Source organism: Patagioenas fasciata, chromosome 7 (assembly GCF_037038585.1).
Source record: "Patagioenas fasciata isolate bPatFas1 chromosome 7, bPatFas1.hap1, whole genome shotgun sequence".
NCBI classification, from domain to species: Eukaryota; Metazoa; Chordata; class Aves; order Columbiformes; family Columbidae; genus Patagioenas; species Patagioenas fasciata.
Genome location: NC_092526.1, coordinates 14,960,928 through 14,982,826, shown reverse-complemented (window position 1 = coordinate 14,982,826; position 21,899 = coordinate 14,960,928). Strand labels below are relative to the sequence as shown.

Sequence of the window (21,899 nt, the reverse complement as noted above, 5' to 3'; positions counted from 1 at the left end):
TTTGCAGAGTGAACTTATTGTGCAATTATATCTACCTGTACCAGTAACTACCACCAGCTACAACCCAAACAACACTACTGGGTAAAACAGTCCTTCACAGAAGCCTCCTTTAGTTATTCTTGTGTTAAATCACACTGTGTCACTTCCAAAAATATCCCACAACCAATTGCGTGCTGCATCCTAAGGGAAAGGGAACTCAAAATCACAATGGTTTCTAGATAAAACAGAAACGATGGCACTATCATCTTTCCTTCAGACTCTTTCCAGACCCCTGTGATCCTTGCAAAGATGTGACACATCAGTGTGGTCTCTAGCAAGTGCTGATAACACCTTGCTTACGGTAGAAAGATGCCACTGGGAAATCTCAGAGATAAGCAGCAGTTAAGCTCAGGCTGTATTATCTGCTGACATTTGGGCATGAGCCCTGCCTGTGATTACTGCATGAATCAGTAGTACATAAAAGGCAGGATTCCCAGGTTTGTCTATATTTCTAACCAGTGCAGTGCTATAATAATAATAATAATAACAAAAACACTAAAGATTTGAGATTTGATTTGATTTGATACAATCCATCCCAGCTCTCAAATCACATATCTGCATCGTGTGTGTGCCAAAGAGGCTTGTACAGGTTTCCAATCCCAGCAGCACACACCACGGCTCTGGTGAACCCACCTCACAAGTGGGGCTCTCCTGGTGGCAACCTGGCATGTGGTTTCGGCCAGTGAGGAAACTGCTGGAACACACGTGGTGCACTCAAGACCCTACCCTGTGCCTTCCAGCATAAACGTGAGGCAAATTTACACCTGGAAAGGACCACCTGAGTACATGGAAGTGTTAATACAGATACTTCAGCATATTCTAACTGCTAGCTGTACTCACTATCTTGTAACAACGCTGGATTATGGTAGTGTAAAGCATTCGGCAAGTAAAATGCCAAGAGTTCTCTGTAAATTTTTCTAGAGCTTCTTGAACATTGATAACACTGGAAGGCTCAGTGGATTCAGCATTTGAGTGCCATGTAAAGCATTAAAGAGATATTGAGCAAAACAATTATTATCCACAGTCACACACCGGCATATGTACTGACAGTACACATTGCCAGTGGCAAGGAACTTGTGTACCTTTAAGTTTTCCACCGCACCAGGTGCATACACGGTTCTTGATAATATTTAAATAACAACACAAGCAGTAGTTCTGCTTTGATTTGATATAAGGCATGATTATTCCATCAGATATTTTCAGGAATGAGAAACTTACAAGAATACTTGCTGTTCTGTGTGAGAGCAGCAGCGTTTTGTTTAGTTATGTGTGCATGAATAGTCTGAGGAGTTCACAAATGTGTCTGATTTGCATTGAGTGAAGAACTTTAGAAACTACCACAATGAGCAACAAGAAGCACAAGTTAATACAGCAAGCAAACAGTTGGTGTGTAACTCTCGTTCATTGATACACAGACATCTTGTCTTTGAAAATCAGATGGTTTTATTTAGTTCTCATATGATGGCAAATCCTTAAACTGAGATTAGAGACAGACTGGAGGTCAGAACATTTTGTTGATTGCAACGAAGAGCTGCCAGATCCACAGAATTCATCATTCATTCCAGGAAGGATTTTAACCACAGATTTTTGCAGACAGGCCCGCCTCCTGGTGCTCTGAAGACATCTTCTGCATACAGTCTGCATTGCTTTGTTTATATACAAACATCTGGAGAGCCTACCTGCTTTGCTCTGCCATTCCAGGACAAGGCATAGAAAATCAGTTTTTCCAGTGGGAGAATAATAATACAGAATAACTCTAGCCCAGCCTCAAGAATATTTATTGACAAGTATTTATTGACAGTCCTCTTTGGTCTTTCTGAGTGTGATGGATGATTAAATAGGGACCTCTATCATGTCCTTGGAAATGCTGATTGAAAATGGTGGATTAGTGATTATATTGAACATGGTTAAAAAGTAGTCATATATCACTGGGATTTAATCTCTTTTGCAGAAAGGAGAGCATATTGATCAGAATCTGAATGCTTAAAGTTAGGCACACCTTAAATGACAGTATTGACACCTAGACATGGATCAATAAGTTTATTTTAATGCGTCTTGTATTATTCTGACCAAATTATTTCATTGGCTCTTCTATCATCCTTCTAAAGCCTCATTGATCTCTTAGTTTCAGTTATTGTTAGTTTACACTAGGAAGTTCTTTGTTGTATTTGCAATGATGTTGCAGGATTTTTATGCTGTTAGAATCTCACTGAGATCGTTATTTGTTATGATGCCTGGGTGTAAATGTAGTGAATCTAATGGACTTCTTGTTTTCAGTGTCTCTAAGTCTCTGGTGCAGTTGTCAAATAGTCTTATTTGGAAATTCCAGAATTATTCTTAAATTGTAAAAAAAATGCTAAAAAAAGAAAAGTCAAGGACACTTCTTTCTGATTTTAGAATGAGAGAGAAAAAAAAGTAATTTCATCCAATTCTTTACTCCTTTTTTTTGTAATTAGTTTCAAATTGGAAATAGTTTCAAAGATGAGGTCTTCAAATTTTCTTTTTCATCACTCTCTGCTCTGATTAACATCAAAAAAAAAAAGAGAAAACATTGTTATACATAATTTTCAAGCAGCCATGAATGTTAATTGACTGTAGATATTTCTATAAATCATCACCTGCAACAGAAGACAAAGCAACTATAAACTGTTGAAAAGCACATCACCCAATTTTGTACTGTGCATGTTCCCTTCAGAGTAAAAGGCCATACAAACTTTATAAAAATTTCAGTCTCTAGAAAATGTCTCCAAGGCTTTACACAGGAACTGGAAAAGTGCTGAAACTTCCTGCTCTTAATGTTTTAGCAATATCTTCCTGCCCCCAAAGGTCATTCTCAGTAGAAACAGGGCTTGGCTGAATAGATGGTTTATCTATTTATGGTCCTATTTATAGACTTGACATATTTAATAGATCCAGCTGGCATGGAACAAAAAGCTAGCCCATCTATTTTTTTTCATTTTGGTTGGATGAATAAGAACAGGAGTATTTTCTCATTTGCCTTGTTTCATTTGAAAGTCCTTTTATAGATCAGTCTTTAATTCATGTCCAGATCCTTAAACATACCCTGCAGATACCATTGTTAACAACAGCCTGCTTGATCCACACAAAAAATCCTTTGCACATAGACTACACTCCTCATTTTGTATACAAATATGTGAAGCAACTGCACATTACTGACATTGCAGGAAAAGCTTGAAGAATGGTTACTCACATAGGACTCACATTTTTAGAGCAAAAGGATGAGAAGGGTGGTTCACAGTTCAACATTTAGTATTCAAAGAACTGGGATCTTGTGGTTATTCCTTATATCACTGGGAAATTCACAGCTAGTTGTAGCTATAAACTCCTGTTTATTAGGCTGATAGCACAACTGGTTTACTAATTCTGCATCAATTCAGACAGTAATCTGTACTGTGGCAGAATGGGAAGGAGGTGATATGACACATATGATGTTATATCTTTCAGATAACTAGAACTCTTTGGATGTGAATTAAGTTCCAGTGTCACTTACAATCTGTTTCAGAGCTGCTTTCTTTGAAGAAAAAAAAAAAAAAGAGTATTCTACCGTCTGTGCCATGTAGCTGAATTCATGTAGAATACTTCAGGTCATTTAAAACAAGCATCCTGGCAATCAGGAACACATGCTCCTTAAATACTCCATCAAAGTCAGAATGCTAATTTGACTTGCTGTTTGCTGCTGTTGTTGTTTTTCCTGAAAATCACCCTTTCATGCAGAGTCTGACAATTTTGATGAAATCAAATTCCATTTTAAGCTATGTTTCTTTACTCTATAAAACAAGCCATAACATACTCTGAAGTACTGTCTTTTAAATTAAACATTTGCCAAGATGCTACACCAACGTACTCACTCCATGATGGTAAATGGATGAAATTAAATTCTTCTGGATTGCCTTTGTAATAGGATAAATGGACATGCATGTCATTGAAAAGACCTCAATTTATTACATTTTGTACTGGATTCAATCATTAACCGTCAATTATTTGCACTGTAGGTTATTTATCTTTTGCTCTTTGTTGTTATCAGTGCCTCAAATCATTGACTATTTGCTGCATGCTGTTTGTGACACTGTGGCAAACTTCTGGCCTGTTGCAAAAATCCACATCAAATGAGCAGTTTCTCCTATGGGCTTTCCAGCAAGATCCTTCTCTGCATACAACTGGTATGGCGGTGGGTTTTTTTACCTGTTGCACATTGTAAAGGCTTCCCCCAGTACAGCTCCGCTCATTCCCCTAATCCAGCTATGCTTTCAGTTCTTGTTGCCTTTTCTCTTTGGATTTATTTTACAAAGGCAGAAATTTTCTGTGGTCACCAGTGACTTCAAAGGGTCTGATACAGAGAAATGTTCATAATCTCATTATTTGTCTCCTAGTAATTTGCACAAGTTGTGCTTTACCATTGATAATATCCAGAAAGCAGCTACCTTTCCTTATCACTGGCATCACTATCTGTTGTCTACTAATTATAATCTCTTACCTCTTGTAATGGTTCCCGAGTAAACAAGGCCATAAGCTAATAAGAAGTAGTCATTTTGCACAATCATTATTATTCATCTACACAGATTGCTTCAGGCTGGATGGTAGGACCTGCCTCCACAGCCAGATGTGGTCTCAGTCCATTGTCTCTGTGTGCTTCCTCTGGATGTGTCGGCAGCGGTGTGCCTGAGCTATGAGGCTTCAGCCCTTACGTGTTAGTGCATCCCCATGATGACATAACCCAGCGACTGCCAGTCTGATGTAAAAATGCCTGGAAAAGAAAACAAAGAAGGACCATTATATTCAGCACTTTGATCTCCTTTGTCCAGGCTTGTGTGGTGAATGCTCTGTACTCCTCAGCTGTGGTTTGACTTCTGTCACCAAATGTCTTTCTCCTCATAATGTTGTTATCAGTATGGGAATACTACACAAGCATAGCTGTCACTGCTCCTTTTAACTACATGAGGGTTTGCAATCTACATATGCTCCTGCTTAGGAAGGTTTTGAAACCTTCAGCAAAATCCTGCCAGAAGAAGTGAACCATGGACACTGGCCTGTTTGCCATATACTCCAGCCACTGACTTGACAAAGAAGTCAAGGGTAGTTTAGCATAATTCCTGTGATCTGGACAAAATTGAACTCAAGGGAAAGACTCCTGCTGCATTAACCTTTGAATCAGATTCCTGCCTGTGCCCAGCTGAAGAAATAACCACCAAAGCTTTTCCATTGATAAAATGTGTTGAGGGTTACTTGTTAAGTTGCTATCTTCTGTATGTTTTATTTAGTAGGAACAAAAGCAGGACATAGAACTTGCCGCCATAACTGTATTATCTAAATATCAGACGTGGGTGTCTTTGTCACATGAAGACTTCACTTACTAATGAAGGTTTTCTCTGCCTGTGGCTACCCAGTCCTCTGTGTTTCCCTTTCTGTTCTTGTATGTTTTTTGTATTTCTACAAATCGGGAGAAATCAAAATGCACGGTGACTGTATAAAATTTACATACTATACATACTGTAATTTCTCCAAAGTTGACATACTGTCAGCATGTTTAAGTTATTTATTTGCAAAAGGTGTGAGCTGAGTTCCAGAGGAGTCTGAATTGCTAGGAAATAACTCCCTCTTTGAACACACACCAGCTGGTTCCCTTTTTCACTGTAGTCTTTGCACCGTGTCACCACCTGACATAATTTGCCCTGGAGGCTCCAGGAAGGAACAGAAAGGTTGCCATGTTAATTAGAGGAGAGTGGTAAAACCTGATGTTTTATTTATTTTCTTGAAGAGGGATTTGTGTGTCTTATCCTGTTTTATGGTAATATTTTTGTGATTATTTTTTTTAAGTTTAGTTCAGAATCAGTTCCCCTGAGGAACAAGTGGTACAGCAAATTACAGAAGCCTCCATTGCTTGAGTTTTCTCATTTAAATTAACCCACCCCTGACTGCAATTAACAGTCATCACATCCTTAAGGACCCTAACTTAGCTCCTGATGATGACATAAGTAGAATTAGACATGTACAGTGTTAAAGTATTTACCTTTAATGACTGGGGAGTCCATACTGTGATTAAAACCACCAGTTTAGGAATACTGCAAATACCTGGAGGTTGCAGCAATTTATGCCAGAAAGGGAACAGAGTTATCTAGGTCCATCTCATGGAGATTCAAGATTTGAACACTCCATCTCCTGGCAATCACCAACACTTGTGCGAAACGGATTTTGGGGTAATTGGGTGTTGGCAGCACTCATGCAGTCAGGGTAAGTCCAGGTGTAAGAGTGTTCCATGGCAATTAAATGAACATAGGTCTCTTGGAACAGAGATGAACTTGGATGCATGGTGCCTAGAAAGACAAGGAGGAAGGCAGACAGCGAATAGTTATGTTTTCTTTGGTCTCAGATTTGTTGTGGTTCAAATTTAGGCTTCAGAGGGAGAGACTAAGCTGTCACACATAATGAAAACTTTCTTGAAAAAGTTTTCATTCCTTCCTTGTGATCCAGAGGAATTAAATGGTTAAAGACTAAAAGACAAAGACCTGACTTTTATAGGCATCTTGCTTTAAAGATCCAGTTTGCTTAAATAACTTGACTGAATCAATACAGGCTGCACTGTTGATATTTATATTATAGTCCCTGAAAACTCCAGTTATGCACTGATGTTATTGTTCTAGATACTGTGTATAATTCGATAAGAAGAGATAATTTCCGGAAGCCTTTATAACCTAAAAGAAAGCTGGTGGGGGAAAGTCCAATAAGAGAAAGACTAGAACATACTAACTTCAAGCACAGATTAAAATCAATTGCCATTCAGCAAACCACTTAAGCATTTGTCCCACTGAATTTAGCTCATCATCTAGTTGGGACAAACAGGGTGTTTTGCACTTCGGTAACCAGTTTACCTCAGCAGGATTCTGATTCTTGATTGTGGCTATTTGAAGTCACTGCAATATGAATGACAACAATAATACTAATAAGCCTTATTAATTGGGAACACATACTGTCAAAAATACCTTCTCTATTCCAGATTTTGTACAATATATTATGGTTTCTTCTGAAAATCTCCTGGGTGCACCTCTGAGCTCTTTGCCTGGCTGTGATTTTAATAAGAAGCCATTTTTATGCAAATAAATATTATTCACAATTTTTCAGTGTTTTTCTTATGCTGATTGCATTAGTAACTTCCCTTCTGTACTTGCAGTCTTGCTGCTAATAAAGTTACAGATCATATAATGAAGTTAATGATGAAAGCAACTCTGTCACTTACATTGTCTATACCACCAGTGCGCATGGATGAATAGAGGCTGCTGCAATAATTTTAGAAGAGTGTGTGTGAGGGTTAATGCATCAGGTGTGGAAGCTTTTTGCCCTGATCTAACACTCTTGCCTAAGTCCACCCCTTACTGAGAAAAACAGAAGGATTTTCATACTGTTTCCTCAGAGTCCATCTTTAGAGTCTATTAAACCTATTATTTGAATAGAAGAAAACTAGCCAGTCCAAAGAAAATAGTAGAAAGACACAGTTTTTGCTCGAATTGTCACAGATTTGAACAATGTGTAAAGTGATGCATTTAAATTTAGGCAAGAACAAAGCTGTTTATGCAACATGTGAATTATTTGGGATAAGTTTCATTATGGCGATTAATATGCATGGCATTGCATCACAATATGAAACCTATCAAGCCTGGATTGTTCATTTTATCGTTGTTGTTATTCTTTTGATGGTATGCAATTTAAGAGCAAAACCACCCCCTCTCAATAAGATTTCAGTGTCTTTTCATAGGCTCAATCTCAGTTAATATTTCTGTGGTGTGATCATATTTTTGAAATGTTCATTTATATGCAAAATACCTTTGTTACACACACTTCATAAAGAACAGTAGAGTTTATAATATACATGGAAACTAATTTTCTCATAGTTAGCCTTTTTTGTACAAGCTTAATGCTGTAGAGTTTCCTTGAAACACCTTCAGTAAACACTGGCTCAGGATACACATCCTCAGAGCTGTGACTTTGGTTTGCATCTGAACAGCCCTTACTCCAAATGAAAGGCAAATGGAATTGGAACCGCCTGGATTTGCTTCTTTCTTCTCAAAGCCTTGTAGCGCTGGAATTTTGCAATAATCATGGTCCTGGTGCGTATTTGCACCCTTTTGAGAAACTAGGCAGGAATCCAGAGTATGCTATAAAACATAAAAGCTAGGGAGCTTTGACTGGCTTAGGTTTCACTTTAAATGTTTCTGTGAGTTTTGATGAAAAGCATCTCAATAATGCTATAACATGAAAAACTCCCTATCAGTCTAACTTCCATAGATCTAACCTAGCTAGACTTCTATGCTGCTTGTCATATTTTACTATGAGAGAAATGATTAATTACGATGAAAAGGAATAGAATTAGTTGGAGAACTCTAAGGGGCATAAGAAACTGAAATACAACAAAGGAACGGTGTTAGTCTGAAAAGAGCTTTGCAGCTGAGATCCTCAAACCTCCATCCTGTTTAATACTGTCTATCTCACTAGTCGTTATGACCAGCATGATAAACAATGCTTTTGAAACATGCTGATATTTCAAAGGCAGAAAGGATGCCAATAAAGAAGGATCCAGGTACTATACAGAATTTACTGAGTGACCTTGAGGTCCTCGAGTAATGGAAACAGAAGGTCATGCATATCAGAACTAATACAAAATGCTGGACACTGTGAATATTTAGCACTAGGAGGGAACGAAAATAGCCTGGGTATTTTGGTCAATCACTGTATGACTATATAACATTTATGTAAAAAGGAAGATATTCCTCTACTATGTCTCAAGTAAAATGTTTGCAATAGAAATAGTAAAGTATTAACAACTCTATGTAAGGCATGTATGGTTCTTGTTTTCATTCTGTATACATGTTTCTTCTCATCTATGTTAGAGAATGAATTCAAACTGAAGCAGGTGCAGACAACAATCAAGAAACTGGAGACATCATATAGGGGACTGAAAAATTTAGTTTTTTAATATAATGAACTCGAGGTTATGACTACTCTCTCTAAATTCCTCAGCAGAGAGAACCTGCAGGAAGGGTATGAAGTAAAAGGCAAGGTAAATAAAGACTAAAGTAAGTATAAATTATTTTATGTTGGAAATCAGAAAAAAAGACATCTCCGTTTCAGTGCTACGATAGCTATACTAAATGGTGACAAACCTGCCTATGGAAGCCCAGATAAACAGAGAGATACATTAATTGAAGGAATTATATGAGGTGGCAACTGTTGACAGGACTTTGATCGTCTGCAATGGACCTGATGACTAAGCTGAATCCTGTCCAGCATTAAATATGCCTTTCTCCCTAGCTGAGTGCCATGCTGTGAATAAGACTTGCTCTTGTAAACTTTTGTAATAGCAATCTATCCTAGGATTGAAATGAGATGTGAAAAATGATATTTCTACTACAGACTGATACTTTGCGAAATTCTGTGACTCAAAAGTAAACAGAAGAGCTTGTGCTTAATGGAGAAAACTGTAAGTTCCAGAGAAATCCTAATCATGGTTTTGTTTTGTTTGGTTTTGTTTTTTCCTTAGAAAACACAGGAACAAAAACCTAATTCTGATTTAGGCCAAAAGAAATTGTGGTTACTCAATTCATGCATAGAAATGAGACAGCTGACACTGCCTTGTCTATAAATGACACCCCAGTTTTCAGGACAGTTTCTGAAGTCCCTGATTGTTCAAATGGGGAAGATCACACTTCACAGCAGCTGGTATAAGAAGTGGTGATTTGTGTTTATTTTCCTCAATAGCACAGTTATTAGCATGCTCTGGCACATGTCCACTGATGTGCAAGAAAGGTGAACTGTCAGGGTGTTCTGACTCAGTAGAAATATCTAGTGTCAAATCTTGTAAGACTAAATAACACAGAATGTGTTAGAGGCTAATAAACAGCCATTAACCACCCAGCATTCAGATTTACCAATTACTACTCTGTTCTAGGCCATGGACCTGCTCACTATGGCTGACAACATTGCATTAATGAATCTCAAGTCTTAACCTCCTTGAATTCATGAATAACAATTTGACTCCATGTAACTTGATTACTATGGAATGGAAGCTTTAGTTGAGTCTAAACATTGGTTATGAGGTGAAGATGCGAGAAAGACAACGCTACTCCATCACTGGTAATTTAAACTCATATAAAACCGAGCACCTGTCACAGTGATAAATGGGTTTTCTTGTTATCTTGCTGTCAGTATCATTTCCCAGTCAGATTCCTATCAAACACCCAGACAACACTGTGGAAAGCAAGGTACAATTGTCTTCTTTTTATTTCTCTTCTAGAGAAAAGAGTAAAGGTCACAAGATGCTTATAAATGTGATTGATTTCATTCTCTTTGAGTCATTCCCAGAACACAGATTAATTTACTTGTATATGCAAACATAAAGTTTTTATAGTCATCACAAAGAGAGCTGCTCATTGTTTACTGACTCAAAGCTTAAGCCACAACCACCTCAAATCAGGAGGTGTCCCAATGGGTTACATTTTTCAAGGTCCATTTCACAGTGTATGATTAAGATAAATCAGTTTCTTAATTTGTTTTACTTTGGATCAGTGCCTTAAAATTTTGAGGGTATCCTCAGCCTGAGGAGTGAGGCTGAAAGTACAACGTGAACAAGCTCTATCCTTATAACTCAGTGTGTCTTCCTTCCTGTTGTGTCATATTTATTTCTATACTTAATTTTTTTCTTAGTTGTGTTTTAACTAAGATCTTCTGGTTTCAGGCCTTATTGTGTATCAGAAGCAGACATGATGTAGGAAGATCAAGAAAGAAGGTAAGAAAGAGAAGAACCCCAACATTTAAAAACATTAAACTTGGAAGAATTATCTGTCTTGTGTTAAACAAGATGTCTGAAAAGACAATGACTGTGGTTATTTCTAAATGCAGAAGCTATGCACAAGCTGTCACTTGCTATCAGTCTGAATTAAGAGAATTGTGTCTCATCCTGATCCATCTGATGGGTTTAGGATTAGCCCTATAATACTGCAAAGTGCTTTTATTCTTTCACAGCTTGAGTACCATACATCCAAGATGCTCATAGTGAACTTTCATTCTCTCTTGCTGGAGTGTGGTCTTAAAACATAAATTGGATGTTAATGGATTTTATTAGCAGCCACACAGAATAGCTCGTGAATGCAGGGTGAACCCTCCAGAGATTAAGCTAATACTGCTATTCTCTTTTAAGGTGTAGCTGAAGAAAGAGATGTAGATGACAAAAGAGAAAATTATGATTTTTTTCTCTTAGAAAACTTGAAAAAAACAGAAGATTCAGATTCTTTCAGTCTCTATCTGATGCTTTTCCACATCTCTTCTCTCCCTAGAGTCATAGAGGTAGCAGACTATAAGTTGGTCTTTCAAAGCTGTCTCCACATAGAGGAAAATATTTCTATTACTTGATCATGAAACTGCAAGCATGAGAAAGACAGAGAAGGATTTTGCAAACAAGTTAACAAGTCACTCTCCTTCTGTGAGAAAGGAGGTTTGGTTTTAGAAGATACTTTAACAATTAGTTCTGTATTTTAGCTCGTGGTAAAAGAAATAACAGTCCTGAAGATGGAAATAGAGGGATGCTTTTTAAAAGGGGTTGTTTGTACACTGTCAATAGAGTAACCCAATAATGTGGTCATCAGGATGATCTTGTGTAGAGGGGCACAGGTGAGGTGCAGCCTGTCCTCAATGCTTTCTGTCACTGCCTTCAGGCCACATATATGGCAGTTCTGTTGCAGTCTGTGTGGACAGGAGGCAAACACAGCATGGAAAAGTCAGACATTGGGATGAGGAAGTGCAGAAATAACAACACAATCATTGTCAAAATGTTTCACTGGAGAACATCTCTGAGATGTGAAATTGACTCATGTCAAACATAGCACACAATTGAAGCCATTTCTTGAGTGAACCCTCATCTGCTGAATATCTGTATATCCAGGGCAAGTATGTGATACTTCCTCTTGCAGATAATTTTGGAAAGAAAGGAATGAGATGTTCTAAGCTCTTTGCAAGCCAACATTTCAGGAGCACTTTCAGGCTTCAATCTGAAAGGAAGGGGGATGAAACATGGCTTTTTCTTCCCTGGTGTTGCCCACTGATTAGGTCTAAGCTGTTCCTCCTCCACATGCTGTCTGCTTTGGATCCCATTTGAGTATCTGAATTTTCCTTGAGTTCTGTGCAAGGGTTCAAATCTAGGTTCCTATTGGTTAGCTATTACAGCACTTCTCATTAGGTCATTAGTGAAATCCTTGACTTGATTGAGACCAGTGTGATTTATGAGGTTGCATAAGTCAACACAAAAAATAAAATCCTTATGTTTCTTATCCGTTTCCTCAGGGTATCATTTCTCTTGTATCAATGGCCAGGCAAGATAGTCCTTTATAATCATGAGTCTTTGGGATGTAAAAATGGAATTTAGCTGGAAATGTGTGAAGTTTTTCTTTTAGTTAAGTTGAATGTCATTCTTTCTTTGAAGAAGACAAAGAAGATGACAAAGGAAAGTACAATTTATCCACTGTATTGACATTTGGGTTTGGAAAGTACAAAAATACATGAGCTGCACATACTATTAATATTAATAATGTTAAAAAAATCCTCTCCCAAGGGCTTTGTGTTAATCTTACATGATTCAGCTCCTGGTTGCATAGTGAAGGAAGATCTTACATATTTAATAAGCAAATTGAAGTAGGCCCAAATGAGTGAACAACATAGCACTGTAAAAAGAAACAGGGAGGAGGGAATTCTTGTCAGATGAGGTGGCTGAAAAAAACCTGATCTACCGACACTTTTATGTCTCCTATCAAATGTCATAATGAATTGAAAGTAGCATGTCTGAAAAAAAGAAGCAGAAAGTCTATATATAACCTGACGAATGTAACTCCATTGTTTCCATGAAATCGTATTAAAAAGGTCATCACTCTATGTATGAAAATACCATGGCAATTGCTCTATGGCTCTTTCAATTTGGAATAAGCACTTGAATGTCATAAAAAAGAAATAGCTGATATTCTATAATTAAAAGTAGATTTTGATTTACAGTGGAGAAGACGATAAGAATAGATCCTTCCATATTGCTGATGTAGACATGCAGCTTATTCCGGACTAAAAGAAACTCTCTGAACGATGAAGGGGAAAACATGATTAAATTAAAATGCCTGTGATATGAAAATGTGTATGTGAAAGGAACTGAAAAATTCCCCCTTCTTCTGGTGTTCTACAAGTAATTCCTTTGGGTAAAGCCTTTGCCATAGCAACAGATAAAACCTTTATGAGGTGCAAAAATTTGCTAAGAAAACGAAGGTTTTCTATTCCAGTTCAGTTGATGCCCTGAAATTAAGTCTGGCATGAGTGTTTTGTGAGTTATTATCATTTTAAAGATGCATTTTTAAGACTGTATCAGCAAAGAGTCTGGGGTTACTTTTAGGGAATAAGATACACATGACTGCTGCATCTTTCTACTGGAGATGAAAAGCAGAAATCAGAACTCAAATGAACAGTGACTTCATTTACCCTTTACTCTGCCTACTTCCCTATCATCTGTTCTTTCTGTTCCATGTCTCATCATTTTTCATATCTGCATTACTATCTTCCCTTTTAGCCTTTCCATGATGTCTCACATGTTCTATGCTGTTCACAAATAGAAGAAAGCATTGGGATAGATCTTGGACTTAGGGTGTAATTTTTCTTCCTACTTTTGCTTGCTCAGTTCTTTGATTTACATGTCATCCTTTCCTACCTCACACTGTAGTCTCTGTTCATCCTATGGAAAATTAGAGATCCAGGCCTTGCCTCATCCCTTGTCCTTGATCTTATTTTTCAGTCACCAATATCTTTGCTTGTCACCTGCTTCTTCAATAGGCTTTTGTTTCCATTCACTATGAGGCTCTCAATGACTTTTTTTAAGGATTTCGGTTCTTGCCTATTCTCAATAATGCCTCTATGGATAGAATAAAATTGAAATTTTCTCACTCTGTACATTCCTGTAAAGGCTCCTAGCAGCAAAGCTACAAAGGTCTTCATTATGTCATCCTCCTCTTCACTGAAGGGCCCTGGCTCTTCATAAGATACAGGCAACTATCTTAGAGGATTAGGGTGAGACAGAAGAGGATCCTCTGATTGTCTGGCAGTCCTGAGAGTTTCTTGGCATTAGTACTCTTGGAATTTAAACTGTGTCAATTATACCTGCAGATGGAACTTCTCCTCAAACTACACGAAAAAGCTCTTTCTGTTTTCATCTTGCCTTTTTGCCTCCACCATCAGGAACACCAGTTTGTGAATGGAAATTCTCTGTGCTGCAAATTGCTGAATGCTTAAACAAATGTCTTCTCTCCTTTCTGTATTTTGTATCCTGGGCTGTGTAGTTATGTCTCCTCTTTTATCCCTCTTTATATGAGGGATCGGTCCTGGCATTGTGGAACTGGGACTGCAAGATTAGAATGACAATGTGTGAAATGGAAACCTCTGTCTATTACTTTGCAATCAGCACTCTGCAGTGCTCTTTCCTGGCTGCTATCAAATCTCTGAGTTATGCTTTCATCAGCTGATTTGCTTTTATTTTTATTTTTTTTTTTTATCAACCTGCTCCTCAAGTGCTTTTTGAAAGCTGGTAGCTCAGCTGAGCTGCCTCTCTCTTTCCTCTGTCTTGAACACAAATGCTCAAGGTCTCAGAAGTGTGGGACTAAAGAGGTATTGAAATGGGGCTCAGAATTCTGGGTCATACTTTTGTGCTGTGTCAGCAGTGGGTTGTGTTCTGTAGAGAGGAGCCTTCCTGGTTCCTGTCTGTGGGAACAAATGAACTCTGGGGAGAGCAGGGCAAAATGTGACACCACTTGGGGATCATCTCATTACTCCATTCCTCAGCACTGCCTTGTGATTGAAGCCAAAGCTGTAGCACTACCCTGTCCTTAAAATGGTTTATGGGGTGTTTAGACTGATGCGCAAACAGAGTCATAGCACAGGAAGAAAAGCCCATCTAAAAATTACAAAAATAAAAAGGAAGTTCTCAAAACAAGTTTTAAGAAATTCCAACTCAAGACATTTCTTAATTGCAAGTGCCAAAATAGTCTATACTCTACACTCCCTTTTCTGAAAACCTTGAGGTGTGTGATTAAACTTGCTTCTCAGGGTAATTTTGGTATTAAAATACCTGTTCTACTGCCTCTGGCAGATCATTCAAGGAGACAAAGTATAAAAAAAAGTGAAAGAAAAATCAATTAAACTGGGAAAAAATCAGTCTTTTCTTTAGAAAACCAATTTTTTTTTATTAATCATAATATTAATTATTTTTATCTGGTTGGCATGTAACAGTGGGGAGGGTAAGGATGTTGACTCCTGGCTCTTTTTATCCTTCCAGTTCAGTGCAGACAAATTCAGTTAGTTACTTACCCTGCTTGTGTGCACACAGCTGCCTTCTACTTTCAGAAGTGCACATTGCTTTGTCTCATGTGTTTGACTGCATTTGAATTTTTATTGTTATATGTATTAATAATTGGCCTTTGAATTTATAATTGATTCTTTTTCCAAGCAATTACTGTGTTTCCCAAGTACTCTGTATGCATTAGAACACCCCTGAACTATGAAGGCTACTAAACTACCTTTTGAGTTTGGTGCAGGTTTCAATGAACTGGAATTTGCTCACGTCCCAGGACAGGAAATTCTAGATTTCAGTCTTCTCAGACAATGTCCAGTGTTCTCCATAATGTTTGGTATGGGCAGTCTGATTTATCCTTTGGAACCAACCAGTGGAGCGAGACCAGCAGCTGCCTGGGGATGAGGGAGGAGGATGCTGCACCCTCTGATCTGCTGAGTGCAACACCAGGCAAGATAAAAAGACAGGAGAGTGAGTCTCCATTGCAATTCTGTCTCTTCAGTCTTCTCCTTAGGAAGCCATTCCTGGGTCAGGACTGTATTTTAAAAGTTAGTGATTTTCACATGACTTGAAGTAGAAAATGAATGTTCAGTAATGACTTGCACTTTACAAATTTGGTGCCTACTGCAGATGGATAAACACCTAAGTCCTTTTCCTTGTCTTTTGATTTGGAAATGAGTGCAGGAGGGAGGAAATAAAGTAAACTGTAAATAAAATCAAAGATACTTTAAATTTCCTGGATGTGTGATTTATTAAGCTGCCTGATAAAAGGTATTTGCACCATAGTGATTTTCTCTCAACCTTGCCTTTCTAGTAGACCGAGGACCCCCTCCTTGTGTTCCCTCTGCAGTGGAAGATTGGATTTATAGCCTTTATGTAGGTACATGGGGACCTAACCTCCCTCTTTCCATTCCTCTCTGAAGGTCACAGCCCTGAAAAAGGGCCTTGGTTTCTCCCTCCATCTAGGTAATTCCTGGAAATGGAACAAGGGAAGCAAAATACAGCATCTGCAGGTGTACATTCAGTGAAAATGTCAAAGCTATTCAAAAACTAGTTCTCTTTAGCAGTTAGTGGTCCTGCATGTCAAATGAAGAATCCACCACCTAATCTCCAGCTTTCCTTAGCATTGCACGGTATGTTCAGCCTTTGGTGACTTAGGAAACAAGACTCCCATCACAAAAGCATGGGCCAAACTATGTTTAAGTGAGCTGTCTTACTAAATCCAAGGATTGCTAGGAAATCTGGTTTACCAGTGAACTACAAGGATAATGAACTGTGAAAGTTCATGCTTTAAACTGTTACAGTTACTATTTTCAAAATCCTTAAGGTGATTTACAAACAACTTAGACAAGTGGAAACAACTCTCAGTCCTTTTCAAAGATGGTAAATTGAGTCACAGAGAGGTGAAATGAGCACACCCCAGTGCAGATCGGCCTTGCCTGTGCTCCTGAAAGCTGACCAGGGTGTCCTCTGGCCTTGGATTGTCCAAACCTAAGGAAAGGAAAAGGGTGACAAGATCTCTTGTCCACAGTCAAGCAAAAGTCCTGTGTAAGCACCAGGATTTGAAGTCATTTCTCTTCAGTCTAAGGACTCTGCTTTTATTTTTATTTTTCCTTGTACATACATCGTCCAAGGCTTTATTAAGAACGCTTGTCATTATCTGTTATAGATTACTGTTGTAGCTAATAGTTGAAATGCTTGCATTACAGTTTGTCTTTAACTAAACTTGGTGGACAGTGTTTACGTGGTGGTCACCACAGCATCTTTATAGCAGCATTTGGTACTTTACAAGCTCTGAGCAGAGCTCAGACCTGACCGAGATGTTCAGAAACGTTCAGCAAAAGACAGGATTTCCCATGGCATTTGCCCTCTTGTGCAGTATGGCTGACATCACCTGTGAAATATCTTCGGTTTACTCAGTTATCCAAAGGCACAGTATATCTCTTTGAGTAATGCCTGTGAGTTCATCACTTTTTTTTATGCTACTGAAATATAGTTAGCCATAAGGCTCTGGATTTTGGCATTTGTGTCTCAGCAGGAACAGAACTGTGAGCACCTAGGTTTATGTATTTATTTTATTTTGTCTAAGCAATGGTTTATTATGAGTGATGATTTAATACCTTCTGTTCTAGATGAATTCTTTATGAGCATCAGACAATGAAGAGTTCAGCAAAAAAAAAACAACCCAGGGTGTCTCATTTTTGTTTCAAGTATCAGTCTGTGTTTCACCCTATTTGCCAATCCCACTGATCAGGCTAAAGTGAAGATCTAGTTGCTCGTCTTCCTCTGCATGGTTAGACCTTTGGGTTTTTTTGTTTTGTTTTTGTTTGCTTTTGCTCCACATTTTTAAATATTGTTCAGAAAAGTGCAGAAGAAAAGACAGAGTTAATTTAGTCTCTCAAATGAAAAAATCCTTCAGCACTAACAAAACCTGCTATGTCTGTGCCAGGTCTCTAACAGCCTGAAAATCTAATTAGGCAGAGAATTATTACAGACACTGTTTGCTGTCAACAATTGGAAACAAACAAGCAAACATGCTTCCCAATCCATTTACAGCTTCTCACTCCAGCTCTGGTGTTCCCTTTTGCCAAGTGGCCACATCTGAAACAAAGGCTGCAAAACAATGTTTTAAAAAATAATTTGAAAGGGAGCAGAGATTAACATCTTGAAAGCATGACAGCAAGAAATATCTGAACTTTCTTTGCTGGTGATGAGGAAATTGTACCAGATTCACTCTAGGTTGGGCTCACTGGGGTGGAGGAAGGGGATTTAATCTCAGTATTTGTCAGACTTTCCCAGTGCAGTGGCACATGCTGGTCAGTACAGCCCTGCTGGTGATTTCTCACAGAGAAGCTGAATGCCAATGTATTGAAGCTACATTGATTTATAGCCACCCTCCTTGAATGTAAGAAAAGATGCAGCAGGTCAGATTAAAAAAGAAAAAAAAAAAAAATCCTTCTAGCCCAAACTCTAACTGTGGTCACAAAAAAATGTCTAGAGTAGATTAATAACAGCATATATGCCATTTCTCCCAGTGTGCTCCAAAATGCCATGTCAATAATAGTCATCAGTAGATTTCCTGTTATTAACTTAGTCACTCTATTATTGAATGTATATAAACTATTAAAACATCCTTTATCAACATCTCTACAATTGTCCTACGCTCTATAGGGCAAATAACTCCTTTTTTTTTCTGTTAATTTTGAACTTGGCAACTTGTAGCTTTACATAGCATACCATAGTTCTTGTATTTGTGAAGAGATGAACAATCACTTCCCATCCATACTCTCCACACTCCTCCTGTTTCCAAGATCTTTCCTCACGCACAGGATTTTCTAAACATGTGCTAAGCATTGTGCTTTTCTCTGACCCTTTCCCAGTTCCAATATATCTTTGGAAATACATGTCAGGAGGGAATACCTTGCTCATGATCTATGATCCTAGGTCTACAGCGTTGTCTGCTTTTCTTAGGGCCACCTCAGCTCAGTTGTCTTCCCTCTTCCACAGTTCATGGTCTCTTCAGCAGCACAGCAGCTCACAGCAGAGCTTGCCCTGCCTTTCTTGGGAGATGAAGGGTGTCACAAACTCTCATCTGGCCTGGTAATTCTTTCCTTGGTGTTCTCTAACCAGGTTTGGAGGCAAATTTAGTTGTCACTGTCCATGAAGGGATGTTGGGCTGGATATCTGAACCAACTTGGTGCCTCTTACATATTGTCTAATGCAGTTATTTTGTTGGTCTATCTGTGTCTCATCTTGCCCTGAAGAGACACCATCACAAATGGAAACTACCTATGGGGAAAAAATCTCATGTGCATTACAGTTTGCAGGGGCTTTATAATTTCAGTTGTGCCTGAGCTGTGAACAGAGGCTTGCAGCACATTGCTGCTGCTGCTGCAGTTGTGTAGTCCTCACTGTTAATGTTTGAGGCTCGCAGGCAGCAGCAGGTGAGCTTGCCATTTCAATTTTAAAGTTTTCCATTTTTCGCCTCCTCAATATGGCTAAGTAGACTTCTCATTTTGAGCTGCTTTTGTTTCTCTTGCAAGCTCTAAATGTAATTTTGTCAATGTGGATTACTACTTCCCAGCAGACATTTAATGCAAACATCGTGAATCAACTCAGATCTTGGATTTTTGTCTTGCTTTGGGAGAAAGAGAAACAACCAACATATTAAAAAAAAAAAAAAAAAAAAAAAGCAAGCAAATCCATTAATAGTAAGTTCAAATGAACCAAGCACCTAGGAGAAATATAACTAACCAGAGAGGATGTAAAGAAATTGACCTTCCAAATATGGACAATTTTATAATTTTATGTTGTCACACTCTCTCAACATTTTGCCTCTTTTCATTGTGTCATGTTTGTTTGGATGTCTACTTTCTTCAGCACAGTGGGTGGCTTGTTTTTGTGATAGTACTTAATGCATTACAGGAAATCCAGTCAAAGGTTTTCAAAAGCCTCTTGTTCCCAGACATCAAAAAATAGTTAGAAGTGGAAAGAGAGTAGTTAGAAACGAATTGAAGGTTGGGAAAATGTTTCTATAGGAGAAAGTTGATAAAACTATAGATGAATATTGAATTTTATGCTGTGGGTAATTTAAAATTGGACAGTACAATACATCCATCAAAGCATGAACTAGTAATGGACTTGAGGGTTAGATTAAACACACTGGTTGGCTTTGGGGAGGAAATTTTCAAAAGAAGTCAATCTGTTCTATTTAAGTGATAATACTGTTCAGTCAGCATTCAACACATTAAATATCCCAGGATTTGTCTCTGGTATTATAAGCTGAATCTTTCTGCAACTGAAAGACTAGTCTTCCTGAAATTACATGTGTTTGCAGGTTCCAGGCTGCAAATATGCAGTTTTGATTTGTAATACTTGAAAACCCATCAAGGAATCTTATGTTTTTGCAGCATTTTGGATCACTGCTGAATATCTTTTGGGGTAAACTCTCTCATCCCTTCAAAAGTTGCCTTGTGCAATTAACATTTGGGGAAGATTTCCTAAAACATCCACCAGTGCTAGTGTTGTGGATCCCTGCTTTTGTTATGCTTAGTGTTCTTGGACAGTGGAAGGGTAGAAAAGAGCCTACAGGCAAAACTTCTCAATTTGATCAGTTTTTGGAAAAGGAAACAGAACCTTAGAAATGATCTCTTTATTTTCCTCAGAGAACAGATGGAAATCATCAGCATATGTTGTATCCAGGTGTCACCATGTGCAACAGAGGTCTGAAGTCAAATGCGCATCACAATGTTTCCTGACCCTGGCAAACTTTGTGGCATGCAGTTGTCCTGCTTGAGCTAAACACACAGCCCAAGCCAGTTGTAACAGCCTCCATTTGAAGACAACTTTGCTAGGATTGGGAGGCTGGACTAGAGACCTCCAGGGGTCTTTTCCAGCCCATGTTTCCTTGTGACTGTTTCTGGAAGTCAGAGTCACTTCAACCATGTCCTCAACTCTGTAATGATTCACTGAAATTATTGTAGCTTACTAGTTTTAAAACCACCAAAGGACTGCTTGGGGGATTGATTTCTCCAACTACTAAGGATAGGGCACTGTCAAGACATTTTAATGTTTGTAGCACAGATTTTCTATCCTGGCACATCTTCTAGGCTCCTTCCAGTCCTGAGAGGCTTTACCACCCCACAGATGGACAACAATATTTCCATATTTCTGTATGCTTTTCTCTTGAATGGAAGCACTGAAAGATTTCCTGCAGTGTTCCTCCTCAGTTGCACTCCCTGTTGTTACAGCTCTGACATCAGTGTGCAGTTCGACAGAGCTGAAATAAGATATGTATGCTTCCTTAGATAGTTGGCAGATCATTGAGAAATAGCAAAAAATACCCAGTAATCAACTGGGAATAGCTGAAGCACATAACTGCAGCCCCATAGATAACACCTTTCACCTTTTAAACCATCTATTAAAAAGGGTTGAATGAAAACCACAAACATTCATCCCTGTGCTGCATTTTTTTCTTTACTGTGCTACCATATTCCCTAAACTGATTATTTGTTTCTTTCTGGGTTGCCTCTGGAGAGGGGAGAAGTCTGAAGCTTAAAAGACTAGTGAGATAGTAATAATTGTTTCACACTGTTTCCCTTCCAGCAACTTGCTGTAAGCAAGAACAACAGAAAAAAATAAATATACAAGACAAGAAAGAAACAGAGCCTGAGGAGAAAACATTCATATTGTCATTTAGATGAACTATGCAGCTATCCCTCTTGACACACCTATTCTACAAACATGTTTCTTCTCAACCTTGTATTCATTTTCTGTCCCTCTTCATTACATTAGTGACTCTTTTTGTCCCCTCCTACTCTGCCTACAAGCTGAACCACTGGCTTATGTTTTGGCTATATTAGCAAGGTTGTATTGCTGTCCCGTGGGTGACCTAACAGCTCAAACTAATAACACATATTTCTTTGTCAACATGTTACTCTCCAGGCTTGTTGAAGACATTTTATATGTCTAAATTGCAGTGATG

General features: G+C 38.3%; 1 long non-coding RNA gene across 4 annotated transcripts in view; it reads left to right on the top strand.

The window, feature by feature from the left end:
• The window catches only part of LOC139828417 (uncharacterized), a 389,304-nt gene that overhangs the window by 331,448 nt on the left and 35,957 nt on the right, over positions 1 to 21,899 (top strand). For all 4 annotated transcript variants that reach the window (XR_011739971.1, XR_011739972.1, XR_011739974.1 and 1 more), the window contains 3 exons: positions 9,070 to 9,109; positions 9,998 to 10,182; positions 10,784 to 10,834. This is a non-coding gene — a long non-coding RNA (uncharacterized lncRNA). The remainder of the gene's footprint in view (positions 1 to 9,069; positions 9,110 to 9,997; positions 10,183 to 10,783; positions 10,835 to 21,899) is intronic.